The sequence below is a fragment of the Scyliorhinus canicula genome, chromosome 2, assembly GCF_902713615.1.
Source record: "Scyliorhinus canicula chromosome 2, sScyCan1.1, whole genome shotgun sequence".
NCBI lineage: Eukaryota > Metazoa > Chordata > Chondrichthyes > Carcharhiniformes > Scyliorhinidae > Scyliorhinus > Scyliorhinus canicula.
In genome coordinates this window covers 262529492-262552931 of record NC_052147.1, presented here as the reverse complement: position 1 = coordinate 262552931, position 23440 = coordinate 262529492, and positions in this window count along the sequence as shown.

The window sequence follows — 23440 nt, the reverse complement described above, 5'->3', positions numbered from 1 at the left end:
AGGTAACTGTGATAGTTTAAGGCATGAACTGACAATGACGGACTGGAAAACATTACTGAAAGAATGAACAGGCAATGGCAGGCATTCAAGGAATGAATAGGTGAACTCCAAAAGTTGTTTATTCCTATTTGGTGCAAGTGTAGAAAGGGAACTGTGGCCAAACCATGGCTTGCATGGGAAATTAGAGATAGTATTAGATTCAAAGAAGAGGCGCACAAATTAGCAAGAGAAAGCAATAGATCTGAGGGTTGGGAACAGTTTAAAATTCAGCAAAGGCAGATGAAGGGATTGATTAAGAAGGGAAAAATACAATTTAAAAGTAAACTAGCAAGGAACATAAAAACTGACTATAAAAGTTTCTGTATGTATGTAAAACCAAAAAGATTGACAATGAATGTGGGCCCCTTAGTCAGAAATGGGGGATTTCATAACAGGGAACAAAGAAATGGCTGAGGAACTAAATTTGTACTTTGCTTCTGTGTTCGCAAAGGAAAACATGAATAAGTTCAGAGAAGCACAAGTTTTAGTGAGGAGCTGAAGGGAATTCGCATTAGTAAAGAAATGGTTGGGGGAAATTAATGGGATTGAAGGCGGACAAATCTCCAGGGGCTGATAATCTTCATCCCAGAATACTTAAGGAAGTGGCTTTAGAAATAGTGGATCATTTTCCAAAATTCTTTGGACTCTGGAATGGTTCCTCCAGATTGGAGGATTGGATTGGATTTGTTTATTGCCACGTGTACTGAGGGACAGTGAAAAGTTCTGCGTGCATCTCAGACAGATCATTCCGAACATACATAATAAAAAAGAAAATACATAATAGGGCAAACATAAAATACACAATGTAAATAGTTGGACACAGGCATCAGGTATGGTACTACCCGGTAGAGAAGATGTGTGAAGAGATCAGACCAGTCCAGAAGTGGGTCATCTAGGAGTCTGGTAACAGCAGGGAAGAAGCTGTTTTTGAATCTGTTAGTGTGTGTTCTCAGACTTTGTATCGACTGTGGCAAAACCCGGCTCTAACTCCACCTACATGTTTGCTGATGACACAACCGTAGTTAGTCGAATCTCAAACAACGATGAGTCAGAATACAGGAGGGAGATAGAGAACCTAGTGGCATGGTGCAATCTTTCCCTCAATGTCAGCAAAACTAAGGAGTTGGTCATCTACTTCAGGAAGCAAAGTGCCGTACACACCCCTGTCTGCATCAATGGTGCCGAGGTAGAGATGTTTGACAGCTTCAAATTCCTAGTGTACACATCACCAACAATCTGTCCTGGTCCACCCATGTCGACATTATGTCCAAGAAAGGACAACAATCCCTATACTTCCTCAGGAATCTAAGGAAATTCAACATATCCACATTGACTCCTCCCAGTTTTTACAGATGCAACATAGCAAGCATCCCATCTGGCTGCATCACAGCCTGGTATGGCAGCTGCTCAGCCCATGACCGTAAGAAACTACAGGGAGTAGCGAACACAGCCCAACGCATCACGCCCTCTTATGGACTGAACTGATCTCTCCACACATCGTCTCTACTGTAGCTCTACACTCTGTATTCTTCATCCGATGTCCACGTATGTGCATTGTGTATCTATCGTATGTTGTATGTTTTTCATGTATGGTCTAACTGGACTGTATGCAGAACAATGCTTCTCACTGTACCTCGGTACACGTGATAATAAATCAAAATCTATTTTCTGACAGGAAATTTTGCAAGTGTATATACTAACATCGATGATTTTATTAGAGTTAATAAATCTGATTCCACCACCCCATCAACGTTGTGGGGGAGACCCTAAAGGCAGTTCTTCGAGGAAACATAATCTCCCATAATACATTAATCATCAAACAAAGAAAATTGAAACAATAATTGTTCCTCCCACCCCCGAGTTGTGATGTGGATCGATGTGGATGTGATGAGGAAGGAGCAGTGTTCCGAAAGCTAGTGTTTGAAACAAACATGTTGGACTTTAACCTGGTGTTATAAGACTTCTTACTGTGCTCCCCCCCGAGTTGTATGCAGACAGGCTGAGACTCCAGGCTCAATTTGACTTACTCTCTCCCAGTAAAGTTGTGTGCGTGTTACAATGGTCAAAGGGAGACTTCTTATGAACACGGGGACAAAGCTGGTCGCCTCCTGGCACGTTAGGTCAGGCGCCAGTCTGCTTCACAATTTATGTCTCAGATTTGACACCTCTCATAACCTCCCGACCGACCCCTCTGATATTAATATGATCTTTGCTTTCTTTTACCCTGACCGCTATAAATCCCCTCCTTCGGATGGCTCGACAATGGCTAGCTTTCAAAATAATCTGGACATCCCATCTGTGGATGTAGACAGGAGAGACTTAGGCGACCCTTTGCAACCAGATGAGATCACAAATTGCATTAAAGTTGATGGAGGGAAGTCAACCCCCAGGGCTTGATGGCCTCCCTATTGATTTTTACAGAAGGTTCTCCACGCAAATTGTGCCCTTGCTGCGATTCATGTTCAACAGCTCATTACCTCATGAGTCCCTGCCCCCTACAATTAACTCAAACCTCCATTTACTTATCCTCAAAAAAGGCAGGGAACCTGAAGAGTGCGGCTCTTAATGGCCCATCTCTCGTAATTGCAGATGTCAAGTTATTAGCCAAGTTATTGGCACACCATTTGGAGTAATGCTGCCCAGATGTAATCTCTGAGGACCAAACTGGCTTTGTAAACATGTTCCATCTCCTCAAATTCATACTTTCTCCAACTGCCTCGACTGCCATGAGGTGGTGGCCTCTGGATGCGGAGAAGGCTTTCGAGCAAATGGAATATGGTTATTTGTTTACAATCTTGGAGAGGTTTGAGTTTAGCCAGAACAGTATCCCATGGATCCACTTTCTATGCACCTCCCCTACTGCAAGTGTGCACACTAACTCTTTGCATTTGGTGTACTTGGAACCCATCAAGGATGCCCCCTGTCCCCACTGCTCTCACTTTAGCAATAAAACCCTTAGTAATAACCTTGATGTAGTCCAAGCTGCTGACAGTCATCCTTCGAGCTGGGCTGGTGTGGAACATCATGTATCCTTGTTTCTTGATGGTCATAGATCATAGAATTTACAGTGCAGAAGGAGGCCATTTGGCCCATTGAGTCTGCACGGCTCTTGGAAAGAGCACCCCACTCTAGCCCACGCCCCCTCCCTATCCCCGTAACCCAATAACCCCACCAACCTTTTTGGACACTAAGGGCAATTTATTATGGCCAATCCCTAACCCGCACATCTTTGGACTGTGGGATGAAACCGGGGCACCCAGAGGAAACCCATGCAGACACGGGGAGAACATGCAGACTCCGCACAGACAGTGACCCAAGCTGGGAATCCACCTGGGACCCTTTGAAGCAACTGTGCTAACCACTGTACCACCGTGCTGCCCGTAATCTTTTAAACATTACAAACCCTGTTCCCTGTGTCGAGGACATACTGAACATTCTCAGCACTTTTGGCTCATTTTCTGGCTATAAACTGAACTTCAACAAAAGCGAGTGTTTTCCAGTTAACTCCAGCGCCTAATAAATCCCTCCAGATGCTCTGGCATTCCGTATATCTGATGGCAGTTCTCGCTACCTAGGCATCAACATAGTTAATTCGCGCCCAACCCTTCATAGAGTAAATTACTCGAGCATGGCTGCCAAAGTTAAGGTGGATTGGCATTGCTGGAATTGTTTACCTCTCTTCCTAGCTGGTAGAATTCTCTTTAACCTGGGGTTACCCCATCTCTGGATCTGTAAAGACTTAATTACCTGCAAATGCTCGCATTCAAAGCATTGTCCTGCATCTTTGACTTTGTCTATATATATATTTCTGGAATATACCTCTTCATTCACCTGAGGAAGGAGCCGTGCTCCAAAAGCTAGTATTTGAAACAAACCAGTTGGACTTTAACCTGGTGTTGTAAGCTTTGTAACAGGTCTCAGACTGCTGGCACAATCCTGCAACTTTTCTGCATTTAATGATTCGAGGATTCATTACCAAATAGTGTTTGACATTACTGATGAACATTTAAGGGAAAGATTACTGCGGCAAAAATAATTGACTTTAGAAATCGCGATAGAAATGTGTATGGTTCATCTGAATCAAAAAATCAGTATCAAGAGTATTTTCTCCGTGAAAAGAGCACAAGTGTGTCAAGGCAATGTCGCAGATAAAGGAGATGCACGTTTTGAACAGCAGCCATCTTGCGCATGCATTCTAGCCCTGAACATGCGCACTTCGCTCAGAAAAGCGAGATGGCCGAAAACCGATCTGAGCATGGGCGAAGAAGTGTCGTGCGTCATGATGTCAATGCAATAATGTGTTCAAGGTGTGGAACCTACCACTTTCAGAAAAAATGCCCTGCCAGAGGAATAATGCTCACAATGTGGAAGATTAAATCATGATGCTGCACAGTGCGGATCTTCACTAGCATTTAAATTTTCCAAACCAATTTCAAGGCAGATTAATGTTTGCAGTGGGGGAAGGTGGGACCAGTACAAACCGGACGGTCTGCACCTGGGCAGGACTGGAACCGATGTCCTAGGGGGAGTGTTTGCTAGAGCTGTTGGGGAGGGTTTAAACTAACGTGGCAGGGGGATGGGAACCGAAGCAGGAAGTTGCAAGGTATTAAAAAAGGGCAGAAGCAAAAGGAAGTAAGGGGGAAAGTGCAAGACAGAGATGACATAGTCAAAAATCAAAAAGGGCGACAGTACAAGGTACAGTGACGGAGGGGAGCTCAGTAAATAGGCCCAGTAATACTAAAAGGAGTAAAACTGGAGATGTTAAGATTCAAAACAGAGGTTAAAAAACCCAACATAAGTGTACTTTACCTGAATGCTCGTAGTATTCGGAATAAAGTAAATGAGTTGATGGCGCAAATCATCGTGAATGACTATGATTTAGTGGCCATTGCTGAAACATGGTTAAAGGATGGTCACGACTGGGAGTTAAATATCCGAGGGTATCAAACTATTCGGAAGGACAGAGTGGATGGTAAGGGAGGTGGTGTTGCTCTGTTATTTAAGGATGACATCCGGGCAATAGTTAGGGATGATATCGGTGCTATGGAGGATAAGGTTGAATCCATTTGGGTGGAAATCAGGAATGGTAAGGCGAAAAAGTCACTGATAGGAGTAGTCTATCGGCCACCAAGTAGTAACGTTATGGTGGGGCAGGCAATAAACAAGGAGATAACTGATGCATGTAGAAATGGTACAACAGTTATCATGGGGGATTTTAATCTACATGTCGATTGGTTTAACCAGGTCGGTCAAGGCAACCTTGAGGAGGAGTTTATAGAATGTATCCGCGATAGTTTCCTAGAACAGTATGTAATGGAACCTACGAGGGAACAAGCGGTCCTAGATCTTGTCCTGTGTAACGAGACAGGATTGATTCATGATCTCATAGTTAGGGATCCTCTCGGAAGGAGCGATCACAATATGGTGGAATTTAAAATACAGATGGAGGGTGAGAAGGTAAAGTCAAATACTAGTGTTTTGTGTTTAAACAAAGGAGATTACAATGGGATGAGAGAAGAACTAGCTAAGGTAGACTGGGAGCAAAGACTTTATGGTGGAACAGTTGAACAGTGGAGAACCTTCCAAGCGATTTTTCACAGTGCTCAGCAAAGGTTTATACCCACAAAAAGGAAGGACGGTGGAAAGAGGGAAAATCGACCATGGATATCTAAGGAAATAAGGAAGAGTATCAAATTGAAGGAAAGAGAATACAAAGTGGCAAAGATTGGTGGGAGACTAGAGGACTGGGAAATATTTAAGGGGCAACAGAAAGCTACTAAAACAACTATAAAGAAGAGTAAGATAGAGTATGAGAGTAAACTTGCTCAGAATATAAAAACAGACAGCAAAAGTTTTTACAAATATATAAAGCAAAAAAGAGTGGCTAAGGTAAATATTGGTCCTTTAGCGGATGAGAAGGGAGTTTTAATAATGGGAGATGAGGAAATGGCTGAGGAACTGAACAGGTTTTTCGGGTCGGTCTTCATAGTGGAAGACACAAATAACATGCCAGTGACTGATAGAAATGAGGTTATGACAGGTGATGACCTTGAGAGGATTGATATCACTAAGGAGGTAGTGATGGGCAAGCTAATGGGGATAAAGGTAGACAAGTCTCCTGGCCCTGATGGAATGCATCCCAGAGTGCTAAAAGAGATGGCTAGGGAAATTGCAGATGCACTAGTGATGATTTACCAAAATTCACTAGACTCTGGGGTGGTCCCGGTGGATTGGAAATTAGCAAACGTGACACCACTGTTTAAAAAAGGAGGTAGGCAGAGAGCAGGAAATTATAGGCCAGTGAGCTTAACGACGGTAGTAGGGAAGATGCTGGAATCTATCATCAAGGAAGAAATAGCGAGGCATCTGGATAGAAATTGTCCCATTGGGCAGACGCAGCATAGGTTCATAAAGGGCAGGTCGTGTCTAACTAATTTAGTGGAATTGTTTGAGGACATTACCAGTGCAGTGGATAATGGGGAGCCAATGGATGTGGTATATCTGGATTTCCAGAAAGCTTTTGACAAGGTGCCACACAAAAGGCTGCTGCATAAGATAAAGATGCATTGCATTAAGGGTAAAGTAGTAGCATGGATAGAGGATTGGTTAATTAATAGAAAGCAAAGAGTGGGGATTAATGGGTGTTTCTCTGGTTGGCAATCAGTAGCTAGTGGTGTCCCTCAGGGATCCGTGTTGGGCCCACAATTGTTCACAATTTACATAGATGATTTGGAGTTGGGGACCATGGGCAATGTGTCCAAGTTTGCAGATGACACTAAGATGAGTGGTAAAGCAAAAAGTGCAGAGGATACTGAAAGTCTGCAGAGGGATTTGGATAGGTTAAGTGAATGGGCTAGGGTCTGGCAGATGGAATACAATGTTGACAAATGTGAGGTTATCCATTTTGGTAGGAATAACAGCAAACGGGATTATTATTTAAATGATAAAATATTAAAGCATGCCGCTGTGCAGAGAGACCTGGGTGTGCTAGTGCATGAGTCACAGAAAGTTGGTTTACAGGTGCAACATGTGATTAAGAAGGCAAATGGAATTTTGTCCTTCATTGCTAGAGGGATGGAGTTTATGCTGCAATTGTAGAAGGTGTTAGTGAGGCCACACCTGGAGTATTGTGGTCAGTTTTGGTCTCCTTATTTGAGAAAGGATGTACTGGCACTGGAGGGTGTGCAGAGGAGATTCACTAGGTTAATCCTAGTGAATCCTAGGGGTTGGATTACGAGGCGAGGTTGAGTAGACTGGGACTGTACTCGTTGGAATTTAGAAGGATGAGGGGGGATCTTATAGAAACATTTAAAATTCTGAAGGGAATAGATAGGATAGATGCGGGCAGGTTGTTTCCACTGGCGGGCCTCAAAATAAGGGGAAGTAGATTTAGGACTGAGTTTAGGAGGAACTTCTTCACCCAAAGGATTGTGAATCTATGGAATTCCTTGCCCAGTGAAGCAGTTGAGGTTCCTTCATTAAATGTTTTTAAGGTAAAGATAGATAGTTTTTTGAAGAAAAAAGGGATTAAGGGTTATGGTGTTCGGGCCGGAAAGTGGAGCTGAGTCCACAAAAGATCAGCCATGATCTCATTGAATGGCGGAGCAGGCTCGAGGGGCCAGATGGCCTACTCCTGCTCCTAGTTTTTTTTTTTTAAATAATTTTTATTGAAAGAGTTTTTCCATACAGACATTTACCCCTACTAATTTTTAAATTATTTACAACACAATCCCTCTAGGCAAATATCCCTCCCTCGCCCGCCCTCTCGCGCGCACCAGTCCTCCCCCCCCCCCCCCGCAAGCAACAACTTAACAAACAAGGCAGCCTACAGTTTCAGACATGAGCAGCGAGCAGACTTGCCCGCGTTACAGTCGTGCATGCTGCTCCTAGTTCTTATGTTCTTATGTTCTAAGAAGAGTTAGAGCAAAATGTTTCAACAGATTCAGATAATTACTCCCTGGAAAATACATTCTTTGTAGGGGTCACTGAAAAATATGAGAACTCCACTGAAGTAACTTCGCCTACCAAATCAATTAATTCCATTACTTTCTGATACTGAATGGGGCAGCACGGTAGCATGGTGGTTAGCATAAATGCTTCACAGCTCCAGGGTCCCAGGTTCGATTCCCGGCTGGGTCACTGTCTGTGTGGAGTCTGCACGTCCTCCCCGTGTGTGTGTGGGTTTCCTTCGGGTGCTCCGGTTTCCTCCCACAGTCCAAAGATGTGCGGGTTAGGTGGATTGGCCATGCTAAATTGCCCGTAGTGTCCTAAAAAGTAAGGTTAAGGGGGGGTTGTTGGGTTACGGGTATAGGGTGGATATGTGGGTTTGAGTAGGGTGATCATTGCTCGGCACAACATCGAGGGCCGAAGGGCCTGTTCTGTGCTGTACTGTTCTATGTTCTATGAAATTAATTTCAAGTTGGACAGAGGCACTTCCGCTAATTTGTTATCCAAGCTCGACCACTCAAGGCTCAAGCAAACTCCTAAAATTCTTCCAGCTGCCTGTAAATTCAAAGACGACAATGGCAATTCAATCTCGCAAATTGGAACGTGCTATTTAGTAGTTTCCACCGAGGAAATTGAACAAAATTAAGATTTGAGATTGTCAAGTGAGATAAATCATAACTCACAAGCCTGCAAGGAGTTACGCCTAATACAGCAAATTTATACTGCAACTTCGTCTCATCCTGTTCTACATAAGGATATCCAAAGTGTCCTTGATCAATATCCAGATGTATTCAAATGCATGGGCGTGGTACCGTTTAAGTACAAGATTTTACTTCGAACAGATGCTAAACCTGTAGTTCATCCACCGAAGAGAATTCCTGCTTCACTAAGAGAAAGATTGAAGTTGGAATTCGAAAGGCTCCAACAATAAGGTATAATTTCAAAAGTCACTGAACCGACTGACTGGGTCAGTTCGATGGTTTGTATGAAGAAACCAGATGATCTGCAGATATGTATGGATCCCAAGGATCTCAATGAGAATATCATGAGGGAATACTATCCCATCCCAAAATGAGAGGAAATCACCAGCGAGATGGCAAATGCATGCATCTTCCCAAAGTTAGATACATCGCAAGATTTCTGGCAAATTCAATTAAAAGACTCAAGTAGAAAGCTCTGCACCTTTAATACACCTTTTGGCAGATTTTGCTATAACAAAATGCCTTTCGGAATAATCTCTGCGTCTGAAATATTCCACCGCTTCATGGAACAGATGACTGAGGGAATAGACTTTGTTCGTGTCTATGTAGATGACATTATCATATGGTCATCAACACCAGAAGAACATGTCTCGAGACTGAGACAGGTCTTTCAACGCATACATGAGTATGGCCTTAAGCTGAATCAATCCAAATGTAGTTTTGGCGCTTCTATACTCAAGTTCCTAGGGGACCAAATTCCTACATTTGAATGGACGAAGGATAATCAACAAGAGTGGTTTGATTTGAAATCACAACTCACAACTGCACCAATATTAGCATTTTTCGATCCAAGTAGGGAGACAAAAATTTCAACTGATGCAAGTCAGGACGGAATAGGAGCAGTGTTGTTGCAAAAAGACGACAGCTCGTCCTGGGTGCCTGTTGCATATGTATCAAGAGCGATGACACCAACAGAATGCCACTCTGCTCAAATAGAGAAAGAATGTTTGGGTCTTCTAACCGGCATTATGAAATTCCATGACTACGTCCATGGATTACCCACTTTCACTGTGGAGACGGAACACAGACCATTGGTACATATTATTCAGATGGATCTCAATGACATGACTCCATGACTCCAAAATATTCTAATGAGGCTCCGAAGATATGATTTCCACCTCATCTACACACCTGGAAAAGGTCTGATCATAACAGATGCGCTATCACACTCCATTACTTCGCAAAGTGAACCACTTCAATTTATTCAACACATTGAATATCAGGTACAACTATGTGCAGACAATTTTCCAGCATCGGATGAAAAAATCAACTTAATTTGAGAGGAGACTAAAAAGGATGCATTGCTAAAACGTGTCATTCACCACCTCAATAATGGATGGCCGAAAGGGCAATGTCCTCAGTTTCGCAATGTTCAAGCAGATTTGACGGTGATAAATGGTTGACTTCTGAGACTCGACAGGATAGTCATTCCACTGCATCTCAGGCCCATGATACTTAGTCAGATTCATGAGTGACACCTCGGAATTTCAAAATGTAAGTGACGGGCCAGACAAGCTGTCTACTGACCAGGCATAGACTGGGACATCACTGACATGGTTTTGGGATGTGAGACGGGTCAAAAGTTCCAGACTGCGCAGTGCAAGGAGGCTCTACAGCAACATGAGTTGGAAACCTCTCCTTGGGCCAAAGTAGGCATTGACCTATTTCATTTCAATGGTCGTGACTACGTTATCGACTATTATTCAAACTATCCAGAGGTATGAAGCTACCTGATCTGACCTCCAAATCTGTAATAAAAGTAAGCAAAGGAACCTTTTCCTGACATAGAATACCAACCACTGTCATGTCAGACAATGGACCGTGTTTAGACAGCAACGACTGGGCCGAGTTTGCAAGACTCTACAATTTCAAACACATAACATCTAGTCCACATTACCCACAGTCGAACGGGAAAGTAGAAAAAGGAGTACACATTGTAGAACAACTCATTAATAAAGCTCTGGATTCTGCGTCAGACATCCATCTTGTGCTGCTTTCCTACTGAGCAACTCCTTTATCAACAGGTCTGTCAACGGTATAGATGCTAATGAATAGTGATCTGAGAACAATGTTACCTGTGTTGCAGCTTCCAAACCCTGATCATCTTCCAGTGATACAGAGAATGCAACAGCTCCATGATCGTCAAAGATTATATTATGACATGCATGCAACCACTCTGGACTCATTATCTTCAGATGACAACGTTAGGATCAAGATAACTGATGGAGGTTGGTCTGCTCCTGCCAGAATCATAAGGCAAGCAGCACCAAGATCATATATAAACAAGACAGCTGAAGGTAACATCCTACATAGAAATTGTAGATCACTTAATAAAATACAACCACAGAAAATTTTCCTAGACCTGCAACTCAATGAAACCACTTTTCAAGATACGCTAACCAACAATCAAAGTACCAAAGTACCAATTACATGCAAAGAACTGTCAAGACATCAGTATCACTACCTCATCCACTAAGAAGATCAACGAGACGACAAAATAAACCTAACAGACTGAACTTGTGAATACTTAACAGTCAGTTTGTGTAATTGTTACTCATTTTGCTCTGTATAAAGTTATACATATCATGGGCGCGATTCTCCGCACCCGCGGAAAATCGCGAAGTTGGTCGTGAAAACGGCCGACTTTTGCGATGGCCCGACACGGCCCCGTTCCCGACGTATTGACGTCCGGGAAATGGGCTAGGAATGGGGCCGCGTCAATCACGTGCGCGATGACGCCGGAACGCGACGACGACACGAACACGCCCACGTGAGGCCGCCCGACGCCGTAAAAAGGCACGGGCGAGCACAGAAACTGTAGGCCAAGATGTCGGAACCAAGGAGAGCAGCCCCGCGAAATCTTGGAGGCTGACGTCGAGACGCTGCTGGAATCAATTGAGCAGAGGAGGGGCATCATCTGCCCGCGTAGAGGGCAACGCCATCCTGCCAGCGCGGTGCGCCAGGCTTGATGTGACGTGGCTGCTGCCATCAGTGGTGTGGGGCAGACCCCTCGCTCTGCAGAGCAATGTAGGAAGAAGATGCACAACCTCAACAGGGCTGACAGGGTAAGTGCCAAGAGGGTGCCCCCGGGTCACAACCATCCCTCCCCCCTTCACTTAATCACCCACCTCCCCCCCCCCCCCCCCCCCCCGGCACGGGGGGTGGAGGGGGATTGGGGCAGAGTGAGTTGAGGGTGGTTCACAAAGTAGTCACAGACCCAGCGCTCTGGCCCCCGTGGAGAGATGCAATGGTCTTATTACAACTTGACCCCCAACCTGTGTCAGTATCTGAACGACCTGCTGATACCTGCCGTATTGTAATGATCTACCTATGCCCCCTCCCCCAACAGGACAAGACCGCTCACAACACTCGTGAGCGGAACAAGACTGGAGGGGGTTCGCCCATCCTGCACCCCCTCACCACGTTTGAGCAGAGGGCACTGGACCTTGTTGGGGGATCTGCCACCCGGGAGATCGCGCAATGCGAGTTTGGCGGAGCTGCAACAAGTGAGACAACCCTGCATGACAAACACCCCTCCCCCATCCTCTGTCCCTTCACACCCTGCCTACTGAGACTCCTCTCCCATCCTCTGTCCCTTCACACTCTGCCCACTGGGACACCTCCCCCATCCTCTATCCCTTCACACCCTGCCCGCTGGGACACCTCCCCCATCCTCTGTCCCTTCACACCCTGCCCACTGGAACACCTCCCCCATCCTCTGTCCCTTCACACCCTGCCCACTGGGACACCTCCCCATCCTCTGTCCCTTCACACCCTGCCCACTGGGACCGTCCAGCGCCCGGCCGAGCGTCTCTAAATAACCCGTTTCATTCTCTTCCCTAGGAAGTGATGCCGAACGACCAGGGCCATCTGCCTCCAGGCGGAGACAGGCATCTGCCCCCACCGCACCCAGGGCCGCACAACAGAGGGTGCCCGATCAGCGGGGAGTCCCATCCTCCCCAACTGAATCTGTGGAGCAGGACACCCAGAGTGAGGCGAGAGAGGAAGAGAGTGAAATGGCCCGCGAACGCCCTGCGGCCTCTCAGTGGGCCGATGACATAGAGGAGGCGTCCACCCAAGATGACCTCGAGCTTGCGGCACAGCTATCTCCCACACCATCCACCATCCCAGAGACACTCACCCCGGTTGGGCTATTTAGTGATGAGGCTCCTGGGTCACAGTCTGGGTCGCACATCACAGCTGAGTAGGTACAGCAGGTGGAGGTCGGAGCAGCCGAGGGCCCGGACTGGCGGAGGGCAGGCCAGGCCCAGCATCCAGCTGGCTCCCAGACGTTTTCCGAGTTCCTGGAGTTTCTCAACCCACCCGCACAGCCGATGCATCAAGAAACCCAGGGAAACAATGACGGGATGAGGGCCGTCTTCCAGACTCTGCAGACACTGTTAGAGGAGTCGAACCTCGTCCACGAGCAGGGAGTGGTGCCGCTCATGGCAGAGACCCAGGCTGACACCGCACGGGTGGCATCCGCGGTGGAGGCAATGGGTCAGGTTATGCAAGGCGTTGGGCTTAATGTGCACGCGTCATCCTCGGCCCTGGACAGGGTTGCCCTCTCACAGGCAGCAATGCGGCAGAGCCAACACGACATTGCCGGCGCGCTGCGGGCCTTGGCCAACTCTCAGCAGGTCATGGCCCAGTCGCAGCACGCCATGGCACAGTCACAGCAGACAATGGCACAGTCCCAGCATTCAGTCGCGGAGAGCATCAACCGCCTGACACATGTGCTGGATGGCGTTGTGCACTCACAGGTTGAGATCACACAGTCCCTGGCGGGAACGTCTAACTCCCTGGACTCCGTCTCTGCAAACCTTCGGATCCTGGTGGATACTGTTACAGGCCTCCAGGACTGGCAGCGCCAGGTGTCAGTGGCGCGACGGGGCACCTTCCCGCTCGCACCTCTGTCCCAAAGTGAGGCCCGGGGGCCACCGGGCTCCCCGAGGGAGGAGGAGGTTTCGGGGCCCGTACCATTAACTCCATCACGGGACATCCTGGAATTCTCGGCCTCCCCCCGTCCCATCCCAGGTGCATCGGGTGGGCAGCAGGCAGAGCAGGGTGGCACAACGTCACCCGAGGCGTCCGCAGAGCAGCCTGGCCCATCAAGGCCGGGTCGCCCCAGGAAACGCTTGCCGAAGGAGAAACAAGTTGAAGGGGGCGATTCGCAGCAGTCCTCCTCCATTCCTGCTGTATCATCTGGGGAATCACTTAGACGTAGTGGTAGGGCCCGTAAGGCAAAACAGAGACACTGAGTAAGTTGGCACGGGTGAAGGGCACAGTTTAGTTGTAGGGGCTAGGGCATCTGTAAATTATTGTTAACATTAAACGCACTGTTCCACCTTACTTGTAATACCGTGTGATTGTTCCACAGCCACAGGGATTGTGATGGTGACCGAGTGTCGCTGGGGTTGACGAGCGGTGAAACTTCGGTGCCAGGTGTGCAGTCCCTTCCCCTCCCCCCACCCCCTCCCACAGCTACCCCACGCGGGCACGTGATGAAGTGTCCGTGACGAACACAGCGGCCACCAAGGTGGATGGTTCAGCTATTTCCATGGGTCAGACTCTCTCTAACGATTCTGAGCTCTCAGCTCATCGCAGAGCGGGCTGTCATCATTCCACATGGCATTGATCACACCCGCTGACACAGCCATCAATGTTGTGCCATACCGTCTGGACCCAGTGGTAAGGGTGATGTCGAAGTGGAGCAGTGTACACGGAGAGGGGGTGTGGAGGGGGGGGGGCTTGTGGTGGTGGCAGTTGTGTGTTGACCCTCTGCACGACTAGCGATGCAGATGGTGGTTTGGTGTTCAGCGGGAACGTCGCATGCGACGCGTGAACCGTGCTGCCACCAAGGCGTTGCGTGCCCGCCGTCCTCGCCGGGTCCATCGTGCCGCCTCCTGGGTATCACCAGCACCTGGGTCGTGTCTGCGTGCTGCGCCCGCGACTCCGCCAGCCACTTCCTCCTCCCTCTCCTCCTCCTCCTCTGTGCTGGCACCACTGCCACAGGCTTCTCCCTCTGCCTCCTGCAGCAGGTCATCTCCCCTCTGCCTCGCGATGTTCTGCACCGCATAGCAGACCACAACAATGTGAGCGACCCTGTTGGGCTGGTACTGCAGGGCCCCTCCGGAGCGGTCCAGGCACCTGAATCTCATCTTCAGGAGGCCAAGGCAGCGCTCCACCACACCTCTGGTTGCTGCATGGGCTTCGTTGTATCGGGTTTCCGCATTGGTCTGAGGCCTCTGTATAGGCGTCATCCGCCAAGACCTCAGCGGATAACCCCTGTCGCCTAGCAACCAGCCCCTCAGCCGGGGGGGGGGGGGGGGGGGGGAGATGTCCCTCAAACATCGCAGGGATGTACGACTGCGCCAGTATGTAGGAGTCATGCACACTCCCTGGGAACCTTGCACAGACGTTCATGAACGTCATGTGGGGGTCGCATACCACCTGGATATTCATGGAGTATGACCCCCTCCTGTTTTTGAAGACCTCCCTGTCCCCTGCAGGCAGGCGCATGGGGACGTGAACACAATCGATTGGCCCCTGCACCATCGGTATCCCGGCCATGCTGGCAAATCCACGAGCTCGTGAATCTTGACTTGCTCGGTCCTCGGGAAAGGTGATGTAGCGGTCCGCGATGGCATAGAGGGCGTCGGTCACATCCCGGATGCACCTGTGCACCGATGACTGGGAGATCCCGGAGAGGTCCCCGCTCGGAGACTGGAAGGAGCCGGTCGCATAGAAGTTAAGAGCGACTGTCACCTTGATGGCAACCGGGATCGCGTGTCCTCCCCCCCGTTCCACGTGGGGCGAGGTGCGCCACGAGGTGACAGATATGTATCACCGTCCCCTACTCAGCCAGAGTCTCCTCCTGCAGGTGATGTCCGTCATTGTCTGGAAAGAGATCTGGGCACTGTACACCCTCGGCCTTGGTCGTCGCCTCTGGTGCCGTGGCTGCACCCTCACTCTCTCCTCCTCCCCCCCATGCTGCTCGATGACTGGCAACTCCTCGGCCCTTCCCTCTGCTGCTGCAGCTGGCCCTGCATCCACTGCGGGTTGTGGCTGTGGATGCTGCTGCATCTCCAAATGCAGTGCAGCGGCCCCAACCACTGCGCAGAACATAGCCGTTCTGTTCGCAGACATTGTGCTAACCTACAGAAGGGTGGTGGGGGGCAGAGAAACGGGACATGTTAGACGGAGGTTAGTCGACACCTCGGCAGCCGCCTGCCACGGGATACCTGTGTGTCCCGGTGGCCTGGTCACGCTGTTGACACGCGGGCAGCCTAACCCCTGGTCACTTTCAGCATCCAACGGGCAGTTAACTACATCCTCTTCACCGGTGCGTCAGTGGCCTGTGGCCGTAAGCCACAGTGCAACCAGCGGGCGTGTCCTCGTGACCGGCACGCCATGGCATGGTGCAGACACTTTGTAACCGGGGTTGGACGAGTCACTCGCTCACTCTCTCCCTACCCCCCCCCACTCCCACTCCCCCCTCAGTCTCCCACACTCCCCCCTCAGTCTCCCACTCCCCCCCCCCCGTCTCCCACACTCCCCCCTCCGTCTTCCACACTCCCCCCCTCCGTCTCCCACACTCCCCCTCTCCGTCTCCCACACTCCCCTCCTCCGTCTCCCACACTCCCCCCCCCCCTCAGTCTCCCACTCCCCCCTCCGTCTCCCACACTCCCCCCCTCAGTTTCCCCCACTCCCTCCTCTGTCTCCCACTCTCCCCCCTCCGTCTCCCACATACCCCCAGCTCTGGACTCCCCTCCCGTTCTCGGGGATGCCTTTCCCGTTGTGGCCAGACTCCAGCAGTGCGTTGAGCTGTGCGCTGAGCGGCGTGCTCACCTCCTCGAACCTCTCGTCAGCCAGCACGACTGGTTGACGAACTTGAAAAGCAGGTGTGTTGGCCAGCGTGAAAACATGGCGTGATGACGTCGGGACTTCGGCCCATCCGGGCCGGAGAATAGCGGGGGGCCAAAAAGTCGGGCTTCTGGTCGTGTCGAGGGGGTCTATCGAGGCCTTTGCCGGGAATGCCGACGTGTAGTTTGTGCGGGTTTCGGAGAATAGCGGGAGGGCGTCGGACCGGCGTCGCCGTGAAAATCTGCGTGGCCCACTATTCTCTGAACCGGCGTGAGAGCGGAGAATCGCGCCCACATGTCTTTGGTTTTAATATTGTTCTACATTTTCCCTTTGTTAAAACAAGAAAGAAATGTTAAAAAAGGGGGATGTAATGATATGTACACGTGTAGATAACTAAAGGGTTAATTATAACATCTAACTGTAACACTACCACTAGAGGACACCACTAGATCCCTAAGTATCGGCTCCTAGCGGATCTTGGTCTCTTTCAACCCAGGAGTGACTAGACAGCAGTGGTGTATGATATATAGATCACAGCATAGTTAGCACGTGTAGTTTTGAATCAGTTAATACATTAATATTTAATTATTTGATTACTAAGGATAATTCTGTAGAGTGTCAAACTCAATTATAATTAATCGTTACTTAATAAATTAGTTTGCTTTAAGTTGAAGACTCGTGGTTTCTTCAGGATCACACCATCAGACCTTCTGGATATACAGCAACTAGTAACGATACATATTACTGAACCCAGTAATATAACAAACATTTTATTCCAGGAGCCAGTCACACCACTTAGAATAGGATCATCTGTTTAGGACAGAAGTGAGGGACAGGAGGACTATGAGTGAGGCCGGTAGAGGGACTGAGCAGACAGTAGTGGAGGAGCCTCAGACTTAGCAACTGTCAAACAGGTTTGAGGTGTACGCGACATCTACTGGTGAAAATGAGCGCTGCCAGGTGGATGAACAGGCTAGCCATGGCACCATGGTACAGGAAGCCATACAAATTGGGAGAGCAAAAAAAATATTGTGGTAGAAGGGGACAGGAGAGAGAGGCAGATTGACACTGTTCTCTGCAGCAAAGAGCGAGAGTCCAGACAGCTGTGTTGTCTGTCCGGTGCCAAGGTTCGGGACATTTGCTCAGGGCTGGAGAAGAACCTGTAGTGGGGGGGAAGATCCAGTTATTGTGGTACATGAAAGCACTAACAACATACGCAAGACTAGGAAAGAAGTTGAGCAGTCAGTATGAATAGCTAGGCACCAAATTAGGACGCAAATCCTCAAAGGTAATAATCGAGTAAAACCTGAGCCACGTGCAAATTGACATAGGGCAAATAAGTTTAGGGGAATTAATGTGTGGCTGAAAGACTGAGTTCCGGTTCATCTGTCACTGGCATCAGTACTTGGTAAAATGGGGGCTGTACCGTTGGGATGGTCTACAGCTGAACCATGCTGGTGCATAACTAGGGAAGTTGAGGGGTTTTAAATGAAACAAGAGGGTTGAGTAATCAAGCTTGGGTAGATGTTAAGAGGTAATTAAGAGGTGGAGTCAAGGAGAACAAAATAGTACCATGGGGAATGAGGGTCAGTGAGTGGCAAGAAGAGACAGGGAGAAAAAACTAAGAATACACCAACAGCCAAGACTAAATGTTACAAAGAACAAAAGACAAAACGTAAGGTTCTGTATCTGAATGCACATAGCATTCGTAACATTAAATGAATTTCTACCGCATATTGAAGTAAATAAACATGATCCGATAGCAATTACGGAGACATGGCTTCAGGGTGACATGGATTGGGTCCTGAATTGGTAGTTTTATGACATTCAAAAAAATAGGAAACTAGATAAAGGTGGTGGGCAGCACTGTTAATTAAAGGTGGCATTGCTGCAATAGTTAGAAATTATCTTAGTTCAGGAGATCAGGGCGTAGAATCGGTTTGGAGGGAGAAGAGGAATAATCGGGGAAATAATTAACGAGTGGAAGTGGTCTACAGACCCCCTAACAGGAACCACAATGTGGGAGAAGGTGTACAGGAATAAATATTTGAGGCTTCTGATAAAGGAATGACAATAATGAAGGGTGATTTTAATCTACATAATAAACTGGAAAAGTTAGATTGGCAATAGTAGCCTGGATGAGGAGTTCAGAGAATGCTTTTGAGATAGTTTTTTAGACGCCATTTTCTGGAACCAACCAGGGAGCAGGTTATATCAGACTTGGTATTGTGCAATGTTAGAGGATTAATTAATGATCCCAGAATAAAGGCGCTCCTAGATAGCTGCGACTACAATGTGATTGAAGTTTACATCCAGTTTGAAAGGGAGAAGAGTGCATCTAAGACTAGTAGTAACTTAAGGGCAACTATATGGGCATGAAGTGAACTGGGATACTAAGCTATAGGATAGATCAATAGAGAAGCAGTGGCAGATCTTAATGGGGATATTTCAGAATACTCAGAATAAGTATAAAGAAAAAATCAAACAGGCAGACCCACCAACCGTTGTTAATGAAATAAGATAAAGAAAGTATCAAATTAAAGGAAAAAGTGTTTTAACTGCACAAAGATGAGTGGCAAGTCAGATTATTGGTCAGGATATAAAAGAATGGCAGAGAATGACAAAGGTTACTCAGGAGAAAGAAATTAGAGCTTGAGAGGACGCTAGCTAGAAATATAAAAACGGGTAGTAAGAATTTCTACAGATACTTAAAAAGGAAAAGAGTAAAACGAGTGTTGGTTCTTGTGAGAGGCAATGGGGAGTTAATAGTAGATAATAAGTAAATGGCAGATGAAATGAACAAATATTTTACTTGTATTATAACTACGGAATATATAAAAAAAATTCCAATAATAGCTGTATATCAGGAGGTGGGAGGAGAAAGGAACTTGGTGAAATGACAATCACTAGGGATCTAGTGGTACTGAGCACCAGGCTGACAAGTCTCCGGGTCTTGATTGATTTCATCCTTGAGTCTTAAAAGAGATAATGAGGAAGTAAATGCATTGGGCATTAATTTTTCAAAATTGGCTAGATTCTGGAAAGGTTCCATCTGACTGCAAAGTAGCAAGGAATTCTTTGATGGAGTAACATGCGCTGTGATTAATGGGGAGTGTGTACTTGAATTTCCTGAAGGCATTTGATAAGGTGCCATATCAGAGAGTATGCATAAATGTGGCCCTTTTCTGATTGGCAGAATGTAACGAATGGAGTCCTTCAGGGGTCTGTGCTGGGCCTCAACCTTTTACAATTTATATCAATGACTTAGATGAGGGGAGTGAAGGCATGGATGACACAATGATAGGTAGGAAAGTATGTTGCGAAGAGGACACACAGAGGTAGCAAATGGATATAGATAGGTTGAGTGATTGAGCAAAATCTAACTGATGGAGTATAATGTGGGAAAATGTGAAATTGTTCACTTTGGCAGGAATGATAAAAAAGCAGAGTCTTAAATGGAGAATGGCTGCAGAATTCCGAGGTGCAGCATGATCTAGGTGTTCTCGTGCATGAGTCACAAAAAGGGTACATAGAACAGTACAGCACAGAACAGGCCCTTCGGCCCTCGATGTTGTGCCGAACAATGATCACCCTACTTTAAACCCACGTAACCCGTATACCCGTAACCCAACAATCCCCCCATTAACCTTACACTACGGGCAATTTAGCATGGCCAATCCACCTAACCCGCACATCTTTGGACTGTGGGAGGAAACCGGAGCACCCGGAGGAAACCCACGCACACACGGGGAGGACGTGCAGACTCCACACAGACAGTGACCCTGCCGGGAATCGAACCTGGGACCCTGGAGCTGTGAAGCATTGATGCTAACCACCATGCTACCGTGAGGCCATGCTACATGCAGGTACAACAAGTAATTAAGGTAGCTAATGGAATGTTATCCTTTATTACAAGAGGAATTGAACATAAAAGTAAGAATGCTGTGCTTCAGTTATACAGGGCATTGGTGAGACCACATCAGGTTTGGTCTCCCTGGTTGAGGAAGGATGTAAATGCATTGGGGCTGTTCGGAGTAGATACCTGTAATGAACAGGTTGTCTTATAGGGAACGTCGGACAGACTGACCTTGTTTCCACTAGAGTTTAGAAGAGCGAGGGGTGACTTGTCCTGAACAATCTTGACAAGATTGACGTGGAAAGGATGTCTCCTCTTGTGGGTGAGTCGAGAACTAGGGGGCACTGTTTTAAAATTAGGAGTGTCCCTTTTCAGACAGAGATGAAGAAACTTTTTTTCTCTCAGAGGGTTGTGCAACTTTAGAACTCTGCCTCAGAAGGCAACTGATGTGCCATCAATGGCCACAAGACGAGTAGTGAACGTAACTGAGGCTTTAATAAACTAAACAGAAAGCCTCCTGGCCTCAGATCTCGAACTGGGTCGGAGGCGGAGACCAGCCACCTTTATATCGAGTCCGAGGTGAGGCGGAGCCATCGGGCAGTGGTTTACCACATTACATGTAATACAGTAGCCGTTTACCACAATACACATATAATATATTACAGTGGTTAACCACATTCACCCCCTGTTAAAAAAAGAGTCCAGCGGGGATGAAGTAGACTTAAAGATCAAGTCTGTCGGGGGCCTTCACCTTCCGCCGTGATTGCCTCAGTCCCGGCTGTGGTGCGTGTACTGGTGTCAAAACCTGCCCGTCCGGGGGCGGGTTGTCCTCTTCTTCACCCAGTAGTTGAGTCGGTGGAAGGGGGGGCGGTGTATGGGCGGGGTTGGTGTTGATAGTCGCCGGTGGGCCTGCGGGTGCCAGTTCTTGAAGTAGCTGGGTAGTGGTGGAGGGAGACGGTGTAGGGTCGGGGGTGGTGGTGATTGTCACTGGGGAACCTGCAGATGCCAAATCCCGGAGGGAGACTATGACCTGCCACCCGTCATGATATGCCACGTAGGCATGTTGTGGATTGGCATGGAGGAGCAGGACCTTCTCGACGAGGAGATCTGATTTATGACTCCTCGCATGCTTCCGGAGGAGGACGGGCCCTGGGACTGTCAGCTAGGATGGGAGCGAGACCCCAGAGGTGGACCTCCTGGGGAAGGCAAACATACGTTCTTGAGGGGTCTCGTGGATGGCAGTGCACAGGAGCGACCGGATGGAGTGGAACGCATCGGAGAGGACCTCCTGCTAGCGGGATACTGGGAGACTTCTAGACCGTAGGGCCAGGAGGACGGCCTTCCAGACTGTCGTGTTCTCCCGCTCCACCTGTCCGTTGCCCCGGGGGTTGTCGCTGGTCATCCTGCTGGAGGCGATGCCCTTGCTAAGCAGGAACTGATGCAACTCGTCGCTCATGAAGGAGGAACCCCAATCGCTATGGATGTAGGTGGGGAACCCGAACAAGGTGAAAAGACTGTGCAGGGCCTTGATGATGGTGGCAGAGGTCATGTCAGGGCATGGGATGGCAAAGGGGAATCTTGAGTATTCGTCAACAATGTTTTTTTTTATAAATGTTTTTATTCAGTTTTCATATTTTATATTGAACAAATTACAAATTGTTAGGAGAGAAAAAGAACAAAAAAAAAAAAAAAAAAAAAAAAAAAAAAGAAAAAAAACAACAAACAAACACGCAAAAATTAACATACATATTTACAGGTAAGCATCTTCGTAGTAGTAACTGCGCCCGCCCCCCCCTCCCCCCAACATGTTTATTTAGTTTGGTTTTGGGCCTTAGCTAGCCATCGAACCCCCGTACCGAACCTGTAGCCCCTCCCGCTACCTTCCCCCGACTATTCTTCCTCTTGTACATTGGCCACAAATAGGTCCCGGAACAGTTGCATGAATGGCTCCCACGTTCTGTGGAAGCCGTCGTCCGACCCTCGGATGGCAAATTTGATTTTCTCCATTTGGAGAGATTCCGAGAGGTCGGACAGCCAATCCGCAGCTCTGGGCGGTGCTGCTGACCGCCAGCCAAACAGGATTCTACGGCGGGCGATCAGGGAGGCAAAGGCAAGGGCGTCCGCCCTCCTCCCCAGGAATAGATCTGGCTGTTCTGAAACCCCGAAGACCGCCACTATCGGGCATGGCTCCACCCTCACTCCCACCACTTTGGACATAACCTCGAAGAAGGCTGTCCAGTACTCCACGAGTCTGGGGCAAGACCAGAACATGTGGGCGTGGTTGGCCGGGCCTCTTTGGCACCGTTCACATCTGTCTTCCACCTCCGGGAAGAACCTACTCATACGGGTTCTTGTTAAGTGGGCTCTATGTACCACTTTTAGTTGCGTCAGGCTGAGCCTTGCGCACGTGGAGGTGGAGTTGACCCTATGCAGTGCTTCGCTCCAGAGTCCCCACCCTATCTCCATCCCCAGGTCGTCCTCCCATTTCCTTCTTGTTGCGTCCAGTACGGTGTCGTCCCTATCTACCAGTCGGTCATACATGTCACTACAGTTCCCTTTCTCTAGGATACTTGCGTCCAGTAGGTCTTCCAGTAGTGTCTGTCGTGGCGGTTGTGGGTACGTCCTTGTCTCCTTTCGTAGGAAGTTTTTGAGCTGCAGGTACCGTAGCTCGTTCCCCCCAGCTAGCTGAAACTTCTCTGTCAGTTCGTCCAGTGTTGCGATCCTGTCGTCCGTGTATAGGTCCCTGACTGTCAGTGTCCCCCCGTCCTGCCTCCACCTTTTGAAGGTGGCGTCAGTCAGTGCTGGTGTGAACCTATGGTTGTTGCAGATGGGAGCCCTGTTCGACATTTTGGTCAGGCCAAGTTGCTGCCGCAGTTGGTTCCAGGATTGGAGGGTGGCTGTCACCACTGGGCTGCTGGAGTGTTTTTTGGGTGGGGATGGGAGTGCTGCCGTGGCGAGGGCCCGGAGGGAG